Raw genomic sequence first — 15254 nt, 5'->3', positions numbered from 1 at the left:
GCAATCTCTACCTTTCTCCTCCTTTTTCTTACATCTCCCTTCATGTCTTCCAGCCAGCAGACCTTTGAATTAGCATCCATTTCTAAGTGCCCTGTCCTCTGCCTTTGACAGGCAGTATTTCATTCTGGATTTTGCCTTTTCATGTGTTTGTGGTAGAAAGAATAATGACCATTCCTCCCCCAACAAGATATCCATGTTTTAATCCTCAGAACCTGTAAATATGCTATATTACACGGCAAAAAGGACTTTGTAGGTGTGAGTAAGTTAAGGATTTTGAGAGGGGAGGGTGGTCTTGGATCATCTGGGTGGGCTCATAGTAATCACAAAGGTTCTTATAGGAAGAAAGTAGGAGGTTAGAGTCAGAAAAGAAGATGTGGCAAGTGTCAAAAACAGAGATGGAGTGACACACTTTGAAATTGGAGGGAGGAGCTGCCAGCCAAGGAACTTGGGTGGACTCTAGAATCTGGAAAAGGCAAGAAAACACTCCCCGTAGAGTCTAGAAGGAACACAGCCCTGTTTATACCTTGATTTTAGTCTTGCAAGATTCATTTCTGACTTTGGGCTGTTGCAGCAATAGGAGAGTAAATGTGTGTATTGTTAACCACTGCATCTGCAATCACTTGTTACAGCAGCAACAGGAAACTAATACATCTTTATGAGAATTTACAGAGTATGAGAGCCATGGTTCTGAGTCCCATCCTGCTCATAGGGTGCATTGACCTCTGTGAAAGCACTGACACTACCAAAGGTTACTCCTCTTTCGGAGATAGAGCAGGCTGGTGAGAGAGGGATGGTGGCAGATGGTGCTTTCAGCCTCTGCCATATCAGAGACTAGGCCTCTGATGCGTGCGTGCCCCAGGCATAGCTACATAAACCCCAGCCGTGACTTCTGATTTGGCAATGCTGCTAGTAAAGCCAGTCATTTCAACAGCGTGGTGACTGTGACAGAGGTTGGTCATGGTCTCAGCTTTGTGCTCTGCTCTTTGCCCCAGTGGCCAAGGCACAGATTCCCATCTCTCTGCCTCTTTTCACAAAGGGAAGGCCTGCAGGACCTGTGCAGCCGACTAAGGCTTCAGAGTAGGATAGGTCAAAGGCCTTCAATTTCCTCTAATTTCAGTTTACAGCATTTTTGTCTATTTGCAAATTTGGGACTTCTCCAGGAAGCCTGTCACTAGGTGGTTTTATGTCATTGCTGTTGATCTTGAACCAGTATAAGCTGTGAATTGCAGTCCCTCCCTAATGTTTTTGCTACGAAAATTAATGTGCTGATTTTCTTCATGTGCACCCTTGGATGATGTTGTGATGGGTGGAATTTTAAAAATCAGAGGTACGGGTATGTCGTAATGATCAAAGACAGCATCTGAACTGCGGAGTCAGTGAACTATTTCCCGTAATGCTCCAGGAGTGGGTGTCTTCATTTTCCTTTCTATGAAATTTCCACTTCCAATGCAATTGCCCTTTGTGGTTAGAAAAGAGGAAAACAATAGCATCTGATATTCTCTCACTCATAACTCAGACACAAAGGTATCACCACGAAGCGAGAATTAAAATGTAGCCCAATCTTCGCATTTGGAAGGTCAGCCAGTGGTGAAGTCTTGCTAAATATTATAAAATGAGATACATTCACCATCTTAATTGGAGCTCGGAAGTGCTCCAATTGTGTCCATAAATTACAGCAAAGAAAATAGTACATGAATATGATATGGTGGAACTTGAAGGATGCCTCTGAGTTGAGCCACAGAGTGGGCAGGGAGTGGACAGTGGCTGGCTAAATCCCTGCCCTTCACTTTGGCAGGCATCTGGCAGGGGCAGAGATAGGAGCATAGGGTAAAATTTATTGGAGATGGGGCATTTCAGAACTGTAGTCTCTCTCTCTCTCTCTCTTTTTTTTTTTTTACTATGAGCACAGGAGACTCAGAAGAAAGAGGATGCCCTCTGGCCCATGGCCATGGTGGGAAGCCCCAGCTGCCAGGGACACAGGATGGGATACCTCAAGTGTGTTAATGAGGCGTAGGTGGTAGCCTCTGCAGAAACGAAGCCTCAGTCAGTGGATGGGCAACTTCAGCGCACCTGGAGCCTCTGGTGAAGGCTTTATTTGGAGTGACTGTCATTCCTGACAACATTCCAGAGGAATGTTTGGGACCAGAAACCCACATGGAATAGGCTCAATAGACTGGGGGTGGGGGGAGCTGAGGAGGCAGAGATAGCAACATAGACCACTGTTTTGGGGAGTTTTGCCGTAAATAGGAGCAGATAAATAAGTTGGGAGTTGGTGAGCATGAGGCCAAGGGACCCCTCACCTGGGGGTGGCAGGGGGTTGATTATGCCTCTGGGTTTCTGCTGTATCTATTCTTCTGGATCTGCTATTTACACATCACCCCCACTAGGCTGCAAGCTTCTTAGGAGGTGGGTCAGTATGCTACTCATCCGATATCCCCAGTATGCTTCCCAATGCCTGGCTCCTAATTCAAGCTCAGTAATCGTTGGATGCAAAAGCAAGTGGAAATCCTCCTAGACAGGGATAGGCAAACTATGGGCCTAATTAAATCCGGCCCCTAGCCTGCTTTTGTCAATAAAGTTTTATTGGAACACGACCACACTCATTAATTTACATATTGTCTATGGCATGCTAAAATGGCAGAATAAAATAGTTATTGTGTGATCCACAATGCCTAAAATATTAAGTCTTTGGCCCTTTACACACAATGTTTGCCAACCCCTATTCTAAGGCAATTATATCACCACTTGGTGATTGTATCTTAAGCACATTATAATGCTGTACTGAGAATCTTCTGGAAGTTTCCTAATTTATTATTTGAAATAATCAGAGACAAGTTAAATCAAGTCAATTCAGGATCCACTGTCTGCTCCTTTTATTCAGGACTGGACTGTCCTGGACTCTGAAGCATTGCCCGGCCCCCAGGGTCTGGGAAGGGCTCAGGAGGGCCAGTCTTATGCAGGGAATACTGAAAATGGCTTTCTGACGCCACACTATTTCTTTGTTCATTGGTGCACACTACCTGAATTCTCATCAAACACCCCTGTGAGAATTAAGGATATCATTGTTGTATGCCTTATTTTTCAATCAAAGTGCTTTCTCCCCTCGTTCTGACCTGAGATGGGCAGCGCTGGTGAAACAGCCTTGAGAAGTCCTCTGCGCCTGGTCTGGTGGTGGGAGGGGCATTGTGGAAAGCAGGGCAGGCAGCAGTGTTGTTTCACAGCTGGGGGCTCTTTGGAGGGAGGAAGGCCTGCGTGGCTGTTTAGAGTTGAGACATTAGGTGAGGAGAGGGCAGCCTGGCTGAGTTCCTGGAGGGGTGGGAAGAGGAGGACTGAGGAGGAGAGGGTGTCCAGTACCCAGCCTCCCTGCTTCTGAGCTGTGCCCCTGGATCAACCGCTATGCACAGGACCTACTTCCTCACCAACTGGGCAAATACACAGAATCCCGTGGTTCCCAATGGTAGGCCCTGAGGGCACATTTGGCCATGTCGGGGAAGCATTTTTTGTTGTCACAACTGAGTGTGGTGGGTGGTACTATCATCTAGTGGGTAGAGACCAGGGGTGCTGCTAAACATTCTACAAAAAATTCACAGGCTGGTGCCCACCCCTGCTGATCCCCTCCACACACACACACACACACACACACACACACAGAGAGGCATCTGGCTCTGCAAGTCAGTGGTGCTGAGGTCAGGCAGCCCGGATGGGATCCTGGCATACCCGCACACATCCCCTGAGCTGATGAAGGCTGCTCAGAGAGAGGCCATGTGTGGAGAGGTACCAGCTTGGCTGGGACCGAGTGAAAATTTCTTGCCTGGAAGATTGTAAAGTAATTAGATGGGGCAACTACCTTCTGTTTTGGAAGAATAGGAAGAATTATCTTGTCATCGCAGGGCAATTATCCTGTGAATATTTTGGCAGCCCATTATGTTTTGCTGTGTAATTGCAATTAACATGTAAGTGATCTAGTACTTCTGGTGTGTGTCATTCCTCTGAAAAATATATGACTAATGCCGCGGTGACAGCTACACACGTGTGACATGTCTACAGGAAGAGGTGGCACGGCCATCAGCCGCATTGTTGGCTTCTCACCCAGGCTCCAAGCTTTCAAACGTTTGTGTTCTTAGAGGAATTTTAGGCATGAATGTATAGAGGGGTTTGGGAAGCAACGATGGAGCATCCATGTTGAGAGTGGCCATGTGAGCATGTGATTTTTCTGTCTCTTAGAAACACTTTCAGGTACAACACTGATTCTTTTGAGAGCACAATGTCAATGGCAGAGAATACTCTATCTGTTGAAACAGTAGTTCAAATGCAATTTCTTTCCTGATATCTTTAAATGTTTCAATATGGATTTAATTTTTTTTTTTTTTTTTGCTAATGTAGAACTCAATTTTCTACTAGAATTCGTAGGAGTGTCCATTGTCCTTCAACGACGAACTGTGATGCGTCTCCCGTAGCTGTGTGCATTTCAGGGTCTAACACGACAATCACCTTTACTCTCAATTTTCAATAATGATTTGCTAATTTTCTTCAAAGAGTAAACTTTCAGAAAATGTTTTATTTTGAATTGGAGAGCTAATATAATGATTCATTCTGGCTCCTTTTCTCCTCTCTAGTCATTTCTAGCAGCAAAACAAGGTGTTATAGAGTATGTTAGCATATCGTGAGGAGCTTTGGCCGACCCTGGCCCGCTGCTGATGTCTAAAGAGGGGTGTCTCAGCTTGGGGCGCATGCCCCAGCTCCTTGTGGACAGCTGTTTGGGCTCAGGTTGGAGGCCCTGACTTGTACTAAAGCTGGTCTTCCTATATTGCACATGGTTGAGAATCAGGCTGGCTGTGGCCTCCAGCCCTGCTTCCTTTTTTTGTGGATCTAGGAACTAATTTTCATCAGATCCTGTGGGGATGACCAGGTTCTTGGAAACCTACTCACACCGGTTAAACCTTCACAAGACGGAAGTGTAAGCTCTCAGGCTGAGATGCTGATTGTCAGTGATTTGAACACCCAAGCTCGTCCGAGGAAACCGAATCCATGATGTTTCACCATCCTCCTGGCCATATACCCCAGCCTGGCTTCACTCCAAAACTATCCAGTTTTTTGGCGATGACAGTAACATCTCTTAGTCACCCAGGCTGCTCTTTGGTTGGTTCCTGATGCCTGAAGTCTTTTTCTTCTGTGTACAGTTAGCCACCAAATTGTATTATTGTTTTCACTTTCTTTATTGTGCATCTATGCGTTTGCTCCTGCTCCCCATAGGCTCATAAGCTAAGTCAGGTCTGGGCTGCTGGAACAAACTGGTTTCTGGGCCAGCTCATCCGGGATGCAGCAGCTGAATTCATTTTCTACAGCATAAACATAAAAAACACAAAATGTGAGGAAATGCATTTATTTTACATGAGAGGTCTTCATTTTTTAAAAAGAGATAATCAGTATTTATTTTACTGTCATCGTAATTTTACATATTGAGTTTTTAACACCAAGTTAGAGTTATAGTCACAGATTATGGTGCAGATGTTATCACTAATAACTGATATTTTTGTGCTTTAAAATTTTTCAAAGCAATTGTCTATGCATTATCTCCTCTGGTGCATTTAGAGCATAATTTGACTTTCCAAAAAGAAGTATTAGCATACAATTTTTCAGAAATATATGAAATATACCTACTATAATTATACAAAGTGATAGATATGCATTATATATGAGTTTAGAAATATGGTCTTTATTACACACTCTTAGGATCAAGAACAGGGTCAAAAATGAGCCCTCACTCTGAATTCAAACCCCTACCCTAGATTCATTTGTAAGCCTTGCCTTCCCATCAGGCTTCCTGTACCCTAATTAGGCCCCAATTCTCCTATATTCCTTCTGTACAATCATTTCATAATGGTTGCATCTAAGCTGCTAGTTTAAGAATCTAGATAATAACACATCTTGTACAGAATCATTGATAATAGCTGCGTATTTATAATGCACGCCGTGAATGTTTTCATCTTTAGAAACACAATAACATATTGCTCATACCAATTTTGAGTCCCCTCATGATCTTACTTTCTTCTTAACTGCTGATTTCTTCGTGTTGCCGTGGCTGTAGCATCGTCAAAACACTGTCTGGTTTATCCAGCACGTCCCCATGGGACTCATCCTGTGCCTGCTGCTCTTATCGCCTCTGATTCCGTCAATGCTCATTCACCTCATTCAGCATTTACTGCATTTAGGAAACATATCCAAATGTCTCTGCTTTTATCTGGTACATTCCACACAGTCCACAGTCCACACTTTCTGTTGGTCAGTACTTACCTTTGTGAAGGTTTTTGTAGGATGCCTTCTGCTTTTCCTCGGCTCTGGGGAGGTGACATTTCTGCTCATGGTGAGGGCTCCCAGTGGTTGTCCTGCTGTCTGGGGCTGATGCAGCCTCACCGACTCCTCTCTGCAAGTCCATCAGCGTCCTCGCCCCATCCAGGGGTGCAGTGGGGACCATGGACAGAAGATTGGCTCATGGACAGTGACACAGCTGGTTTGCCCCGGTTAGCACTGGTTTAGCTCACCAGTCACACATTGAGTCAATTATTTCAACATTTTAAAAAATTACAACTGCGGCTAACTATTTTGTTCTATTCAAAGTTGATGTGAAATGTTTATTAGGATAAAATTTTGATATCAGCTTTGATCTGGCCACTTTCGGCAGGAAACAGGTAAAAGATCTGGGCTTAGCTAATATTTTTTCTGAAGATAATAAGCCATTTATCAGCAAATCAAAAACTTAAATAAAAGGTGGATATGGTGTGGTTTGCAAATATCTTGCAAAAGAAGTGTTCATCCTCAGGAGCTGAATGGATTCTCCCTGCACAAACCAGGGCAGGGGGACAAGACATTCTCCTTACAGGTTAGCCTGGTATGTCCCAGAGCGTGCAAACCACACAGTCTCCTCCATTTGCCTTAATGCATGTCCTCTTTGGTTAAATGCCATTTTATGGCTAAACGTTATTGTTCTTTGAAATTGTGAAATGTTAATGGAAATAAACCATTAATACAAAGTCAAAGTTATAGATGAAATCCTACTTCGTGCTTTAGAGATACAAACTTAGAGCATTTACCATTGACATGGGGTCTGGAGAGGCAGCGAAGAGGCAAGATGATAGAATTTAAGCATATGCTCTACAAATGTTTATCTTTCTATTGTTATAGAAATGCATGCTTATTATAGAAAATTTCAAAAGTAAAAATAGCATGAGAAAGTATAATAAATCACCTTCAACTGGTAACCTTGGGACAACCTCTGTCAATATTTTGCCTATCTTTCTCCAGTCTTTTTTTTCTATATAATTTTTTGTTTTTAAACATAGTTGAGAATGAACAAATGTATTAATCCTGACAGGCAAAAATAGTGGGCTGAAATCAACAAAATAAATTCAAATAAGGACGAATGGAAATTCTAACATTTTGTTCAATTAAGTATTTTTACTAACACAAATGTAGGGAGGCCTGGCTCAACGTAAGTTTAAGTGAAGGATATCATGGCTTTTTAGCTGGTTGCAAATTGAATGTGGGGGGAGTCTTGCCAGTAAAATCTTAAAATTAATGGAGATATACCTAATGCTATATGACGAGTTAATGGGTGCAGCACACCACATGGCACATGTATACATATGCAACAAACCTGCACGTTGTGCACATGTACACTAAAACTTAAAGTATAATAAAATAAAATAAAATAAAATAAAATAAAGAAACATAAATGCTACATTAAAAAAAAAAAGGAAATACAGTGTCCTGGTCAAGGGAGGTAATCTAGGGCATTCTTGGAAAAAATTGTGAACACGTGTCCTGATATACGTACACAGGTTCAAAGTTTTTTTGATTTTCACGTATTTTTGAATATGTGAAAATATTTTTGATTTTCACATATTTCTATAGTTTTATACATGTAACTATAAAATGTGTCAGAAATATGACTCATGTCAAATATGTTACATGTGTGTACGATAAGTAAAAATGATAGTAAATAAAAGTTGTCATATTAATTTCCCATGTCTGGATTAATTTCTCACCCCTAGGGTGTTGTGTTGGGAATCGCTGACCTGAAAGAGTGTGCTTCGCTCTGCGCATCTCCAATATGTGCCTCTTCCTAGAGACTGGTGCCTGGGAAGATGAGGGGTCTGGGAACGGAGTCACTTGGGGACCTATGGGAGACTGGGCCTGCTCAGTCAACTCTGTTAGAGACTTGAGATCCCCATGAGCCACTAAATGTCCCACTGCAGTGATGCCAAAGACTCGTCTCTTCCTTCTTGAATTTTTATCTGTTCCTGTGACCATCCCGTGTGTGTACTGTGAAATTTATCATCGTATCCTAGCCTTGCCAGAACTTGGGGAGGACTGTGTAGTCATTCTTGATATTAAAAGAACCAACTGCAAACATTACATAATTGTGAAGATGACCTCAATGAGTCTTATGCTCTGTGTGAACACTCCAATCCTATCACACCCTCATGATCTGGACATTTATTTTCTAAAATAACATTCTTCTGGCAAATTTAGGCACAATAAAGGTGGGAGGGTAGATGCATGCTCTGTCCAAGGGATGCAGCATCTGTACATTTCTATCTGTAACCGCACAAAGGGGAAGAGGCTTACAATGCCTTTTGCTAGCATAGGGCTTGGAGATCTAGTACATCTATTGGGATTACAGGTTTGCAGTACCCCACAGCTATGGTTTCCTATCCAGTTCAAGTATAAGGTGCTCTTTTGTATTTGAGCCAAAGGACTTTCTACCAATGGCTCTTGACTTGAGTAGATATGAAAGACCTTTGATATTCTTAAAAGATATGTCTTGAGATCTTAATAAATATCAAAATTTTCTTATGCAATTACACATGGTTTTATCCAGGAAAAGTATATGGTGGGCCGGTCAGAGGACAAAGCCCTGCTGAATTGTCACTTCACTTTTTTATTTTTTTAACAGACAGAGTCTCATTCTGTTGCCCAGGCTCAAGTGTAGTGGTACAATCATAGCTCACTGCAGCCTTGAACTCTTGGGCTCAAGCAATCCTCCTGCCTCAGCCTCCAAAGCCCTGGGACTACAGGCATGAGTGACCGTGCCTGGCCCTACCTTGCTCTTCAGTACATACTGCACTTGCACCCAGGGACAAAAACTATGAAAAAAATGTGCAGTGTCACTAATCACCACGGAAATGCAAATTAAAATGACAGTGAGATACCACCACCTTATTTCTGCAAGTATGACCATTATTAAAAAGTCAAAAAAAAAAACCCAATAGATGTTGGCATCGATTTTGGGAAAAGAGGATGCTCACACACTGCTGGGAATGTAAATTAGTACAACCTTTATGGAAAACAGTATGGAGATTCCTTAAACAGCTAAAAGTAGATCTACCCTTCAATCCAGCAATCCCACCGCTGGGTGTCTACTCAAAGGAAAATAAGTGATGATATGAAAAAGACTCTTGCACACATATGTTCATCACAGCACAATTCACAATCGCAAAGATGTGAAACCAACCCAAGTATCCATTGACTAATGAGTGAATGAAGAAAATGTAGTATATATACACCATGGAATATTACTGAGTCATTAAAAGGAAGGAAATAATGCCTCTTAGAGCAACTTGAATGGAGCTAGAGGCAATTATTCTAAGTGAAGTGACACAGGAGTGGAAAACCAAAAGCTGTAAGTTCTCACTTATAAGTGGGAGCTAAGCCATGCATATGCAAAGGCATGCAGAATGATATCATGGACTTCAGAGGCTCAGAAAGGGGAGGGTTGGGGGGGATGCAGGGATAACAAACTACACATTAGGTACAATGTACACGACTTGGGTGATGGGTGCTCTGAAAGCTTAGAATTCACGACTATAAAATTCATCCATGTAGCAAAAAACTACTTGTACTCCAAAAGCTATTGAAATAATTTTTTTTTTTTGAAAAAGAACTATTGCTTCCTGAGGCTGCCTCTCTTTCTCTTTAGTTCAGGACCCAGCACTGGCCAGTGGCTCGCTTTTTGGGTCATTTATTACTCTAGGAAGAGGAAAAGTTTAATCAGTTCACAAGAGCTGCTCATAAGTGGTGTGGAGAAGAGAATCAGCTGGGCTTTTGTGAATGGGGATATGGGTTGGTCAGCAGGCTTATTCTCAGCCAAATGATTTGCTCCAACATGCCAGCTTCCTACCTGGCATCCAAACAGGTCTCAGCAACATCACAAATTATCCTATGTCATGGACATGGGAAGTTAGGAAGAACAATTAAACTAGAATCTTGAATGAGGAGCAAATGTGACCGCTGTTATTTCTTCTTTGTTACTCGACATCCTGGGGATGTCCTCAGTTCCCTTGAGAATTAGTGGTTATACAGCAGCAAAGCTTCAGGTACCTTAAAGATAATCTTTTTATCCCATCTCATTCAGCAGAAGAGGACTTTGGGCCTCAAGGTTGTCATAAAAAATCAGTGCAAGCACTCTAGCTCCACAATCCATTTGTCTTCTGTTTCTTTATCTGTACGATGTCGTGATGGAAGAAGATTAGAGGTCATTTGTGTCACATGCTCGGAATGGATGAGACAGTCTATGGAAAAATGGCCCCTTCTAAAGCAGGATTTACACTAAGAATTCCTGAGTCCTGATGCTGGAGCTTCTTTGAAGGCACAGCTACGACAATAGCCCCTCTGTCCAAGCCTATGGGCCTTACCAGTGGCCACAGCCATGGGAAATGCTGTTCACACTGCTGATGACACAGTGGTACTGTCTTTCTAAAATCACCATTTTCCCACCTCAATTCTTTCTGCATGGTCATTTTTGAAAACTCTAAATTCAGAGGGAATACTGCCATGTGTGAGTTATGCAAGTCGCACACATAATTTCCTTGCAGTGAGATATGAAAATAAAGTCTCTCTGTAATAAACAAAAAGTATTATGCATAATTTCCCACTGGTCTTTTTTGTTAATTGGGCTCTTACTGTTGAAGCCTCTAATGTACAGAATAAATGAATAACTGGCTTTTATGCACAGCCTCCTTTCATTATGTACAAGGGCTCAAAATTTAAAGTGAGCTATTTTTAGATCTTACATTATGATATAAAGGATTGTTTATTGCTGGTAATGCAGGAAGCAAATTGCATTCCTGCTTCTGCCTGATTTCTCTGTGGTAGCTTATGCTGGCTTCCATTCTTGCTGATTCATTAATTACGTCCAAAAAAGTCTCGAGTAAAGTCTGATCATTTTAAACAAGGAATGTGATTCTCAAACAATTCTAGTACAATTCAAGTTCAAATTCTGCTTTGACCAATCAGGATAGTGGTCCTTAAATGAATCAAATTAAAATTCTCTTATGTGAGCCCTGCTGGGGTGAAACATAGGAAGTGAGATGTCATGTTAGGGGCAGGAGCAAAGTTCTCATTATGGCTTTTGCTTCAAAGGTTGGTTCTCTGCACCCTCTTTCTCAAATCCCTTCTGCCTCTCCAGCTTTTTCTCTCTTCTTTTCCTTCTCTGATTCATGATCCAACATTATGAATCTTTTTTAATGTGACAAAATGTCATGGTGCCTCACCTGATAGTTTTTGTTCTTTCAGGATCTGAGGCGGTAAACATAGAAATGACACAGAAAATAACGGTGAACTCAGCAACCTCTTAAAACTCATCACAATGATTCGTATATATCTTTCAAAAATCGTATAAACACATGAAGAATTCTTTTTTAGCTTATGCAACAATATGGACCCAAGACTATTCACAATAGGGTTTCATCTGCCCATAGGTTGAAAAACAATAAACTCATGATACGTAAGTTTTCATTCATTTATTCATTAACCTTTTGCTGGCTGCCAGTGATGTTCTGGGCATGAAACAAAACAAAGCAAAGCAAAACAAAACAAAACAAACAAACAACAGCAACAAAAAAAACAGACAGGGAAGAAACAGTTCTTGCCCTTGGGTGGGCACACGTGAGCCAACAACAGACTCATCTTGGGAGGCTGGGCAGTGCCGTGCCCTGATTGGATTCCTTCTCCCAGGGATAAGTAGCTGTGTGACAATGGCATGTCAGTTTTCTCATTGATAAAATGGAGGTAACAGTAACAGCCTCCTTCACTGGGCTGTGGCAAGAATAAAATGAGTGACAGCATGTGGAGCATATGGAAGTGGCTGGGGCACACACGTTCCATGGGGTTAGTACTGATGACTTGTACCCGGTGGCAAAGGTGTGGTCCAGGGGTTCCAGCTCCACCAGCCTGGGTGTGCACACAAGAACCTCGCCCTCTGTGCAATGCAGACACCTGCCCTCAGAAAAAACAGACTGCAAAAGTGCTGTCTTTGTCTTGTGAGTCCCAAACCTTTGTCCAGGACAGGCTGGTTAACCTGGCAGCTAGGAGCAGAGGTTTATACCCGGACTCACGTGTGCATACGGATCACCTGCGGGTCTTGCTATGGCACAGGTGGCTGCCCTGCCACAGAGCTTCTCATTCACGGGGGCTGTGCATGCCTGAGAATCTACTTTTTAAACAAATTCCCAGGTGAGGTCACTGCTGCTGGTCCAGCGGCTACACTTTGAGAACCACCGTGGACACTGCACCCCAGGCCACTGTGGGTCTCAGGGTTTTCCACAGAGGGGAATGTTTGACATCCTGCATCTTGAATGCTACTACTTCCTTAGGACACCAACATTTTACTGCCTCTGATGAGGGCTGACAGCTGCTGATTTACAAAGAGCCTTTGCATTTATTGAGGATGCTTGTTTCTTACCCAACCTTTCCTCTCCTGGATCTCTGTAGACAATTTATTTTTCTCTTATGTTACAGTATCATGATGATGGTGGTTATTGTCTTATAATTTCCTATTCTGTCAATTTTATTTGCCTCTTTAAGTACTCTAGATTGAAGGCGTTGTTGGCTGATGGATCCAAGCCAGTCAACCCTCTCCTGTCGTCCCTGTCTGGCACCTCAGAGGCATTCATCCCCCTCAGAAGAGTTAATTCCCTCTATGTATTACTCAAGGTACAGGAAACAAGATTGGTGAAGTTAATAGTTTGATCAGGTAGGACTCAGAGCCTAATTTGTCTGGTCTGCAGTCCAGTGGTCAGTCTGAGAAGGTACAGGTGGCCCGTTCTTGTCTCCTTTCCACATCCTCCCAGCCCTCCTATCTCATGAGTATTCTAGAAGGCACAGCTGCTAACCTGAAAGGTCAGTGTTGTGGTCTTTGCCTGACATCCCTCAAGTGAAAAGAACACGCTCAGTGTTTGAAAACAATGAGATTTTTGTACACACACCAAAACACTTCCCCTGTCCAAAGAGTAGTTGGCCTCATTCGGTTGTGTTTCACGAGAAAGCGTAGTTATTTCTGGAGTTGGTGAAAGATCTTATTCAAAATCCCCGCAGAGTCGACATCAGCAAATATTTACCATCCATCCACTCCAGCACACTCTGTTCTTATGTACACCCTAGAACTACAAGTAGAGATACATATAGATACAGTTTAACGAAGAAGTGACTGATAGGAACTGATTAGCTAAACTTGGAGTTGTTCCTGAACCACGCTTTGATTTCCAAATGAGAGGTGGGAAAATGGAATTTGGGGGATCAGCAAAGCCCTCTGAATGGCCGGGTGTGCCCTGCATTTCGGGAAACCGCCAGCAGGTGGGAGAGAAGTGTGGCTCTCTCCCCACATCTGCCACGGAGAATGACATACATCATGTAGCAAAGCATGGGGCCTCCACGGAGAGCTGAACAGGCTGCTTTAGGATGCAGTAAGAGATTGCAGTCGGTAAGCACAGCGTGGTGATTTCAGGCAGGAACTCGGCACCCAGGCTTGCACCCTGCTTGCTGTACACCTGAAGCCATTTTGTCCCTCTGCCTGCTGGCCCACAGCCAAGGCTAACAGAGAAGCGTCCATTCATCCACATGCAGGTCTCCCCTGTCCTCTTCCTGTCTCCCTGAGCCTCCCCTCCTTCCAGTCCACCTGCTTATTTCAAAACAAGTTCAATTCTTCTCACTTCCCTTCTGTTCGTGTTCCATCCTAGTCCCACCTTCATTAACATTTAAATATTGAATACCTGTAAAATAATACAGCTGCCTTTAGGAGTGAGGACATTGTGGCTGACTTTTTTATTTGTACCTGATTTGTGGTCAAATAGGATTGTTATAAAAGGACTCTGAACCAGCCAAAGACATCAAATAAATGCCAGCATCGGCAATTAAAATGCACCGTGTTCTAGAGGCACCCAGCGGCGCTGCCCCAGTTAGGGCTCTGTCAGTGGCTCAATTATAACATCCCTTTTCAAGGTGGCTGGTCATTGTCACTCACTCCGTGCTGTGGCATAATTGGCCACAGTTTTGCATCCTCAGAGTTTTTTGAATTTTGTAAATGCTGGTATTTCTCTTTTAGAAACATGTGATTAAAAGTAGTTGTTTGTTCCTTTCTAGGAGCATGAGATGATTTAGGAATTATTTCTGAGTGGTGCATTGCGTTCCCATGCTCACACTGAGACCTGATTTTTCCTTCCTCCCTCCCCCTCTGGCTCCTTCCAGCTGCCCCTCCCTCTCCCCACATCTTTGAAAGCAAACCTGGAGCTAAAGCTTGCACAATTAGAATTGTTCAAGGGCCTCACTATTGGGGCAGAATTTTTTTTTTTTTAATTTTGTGTGAAGTTCAACTTCACCACCGTTTTCCTTTCTGTAGAGTCTCATGGTAGAGATTTAAAGGATTTTTGACTCTACTAAATAGAGGACTGGTGAGATGTGAACAACTTTTCAGTCGGTCACAAACCCACATATTTTGTGGATATGATTATTTACTGCTTCCACCACACGTAATTTTTGGAAACACACAGATGGAAAATTTCTGTCTATATTCTCATCTGCTGCCCTTACAAATGGAGTAGAGATGTTTGGAGTCGGGTAGTTTGTCTTGTACCTTCTCCATTTGATTTCCTGGGCCTCACACACCTGATTGTGAAGTTCCACATGCTGTATTTGTCTTCACTCAGACCTATCCCCTTGTGTTCTGTTTAGCTTCCTTTTCTCTTTTTACTGTCCAAGTATTTCTCCATACTCCAGCTATTTTCCTATTTCCTACTTTAAGGTTCATAGCAAAAATCACCACCTGCATGAAGCTTTTTTTCTACCCCTATAGGGCAGATGTAATGGCCAACTTTCTCTATCAGGACGTTTATCTATTAGAAATATTCATGCCTCCCTCTCTGAGAAGATGCATCTCCTTGGGTCAGTGAGCTACGTGCACCACAGAAGTTTCACAGAAG

Source organism: Pan paniscus, chromosome 22 (genome assembly GCF_029289425.2).
Source record: "Pan paniscus chromosome 22, NHGRI_mPanPan1-v2.0_pri, whole genome shotgun sequence".
In the NCBI taxonomy this organism is placed as follows: Eukaryota; Metazoa; Chordata; class Mammalia; order Primates; family Hominidae; genus Pan; species Pan paniscus.
This window is presented reverse-complemented; position numbering follows the sequence as displayed.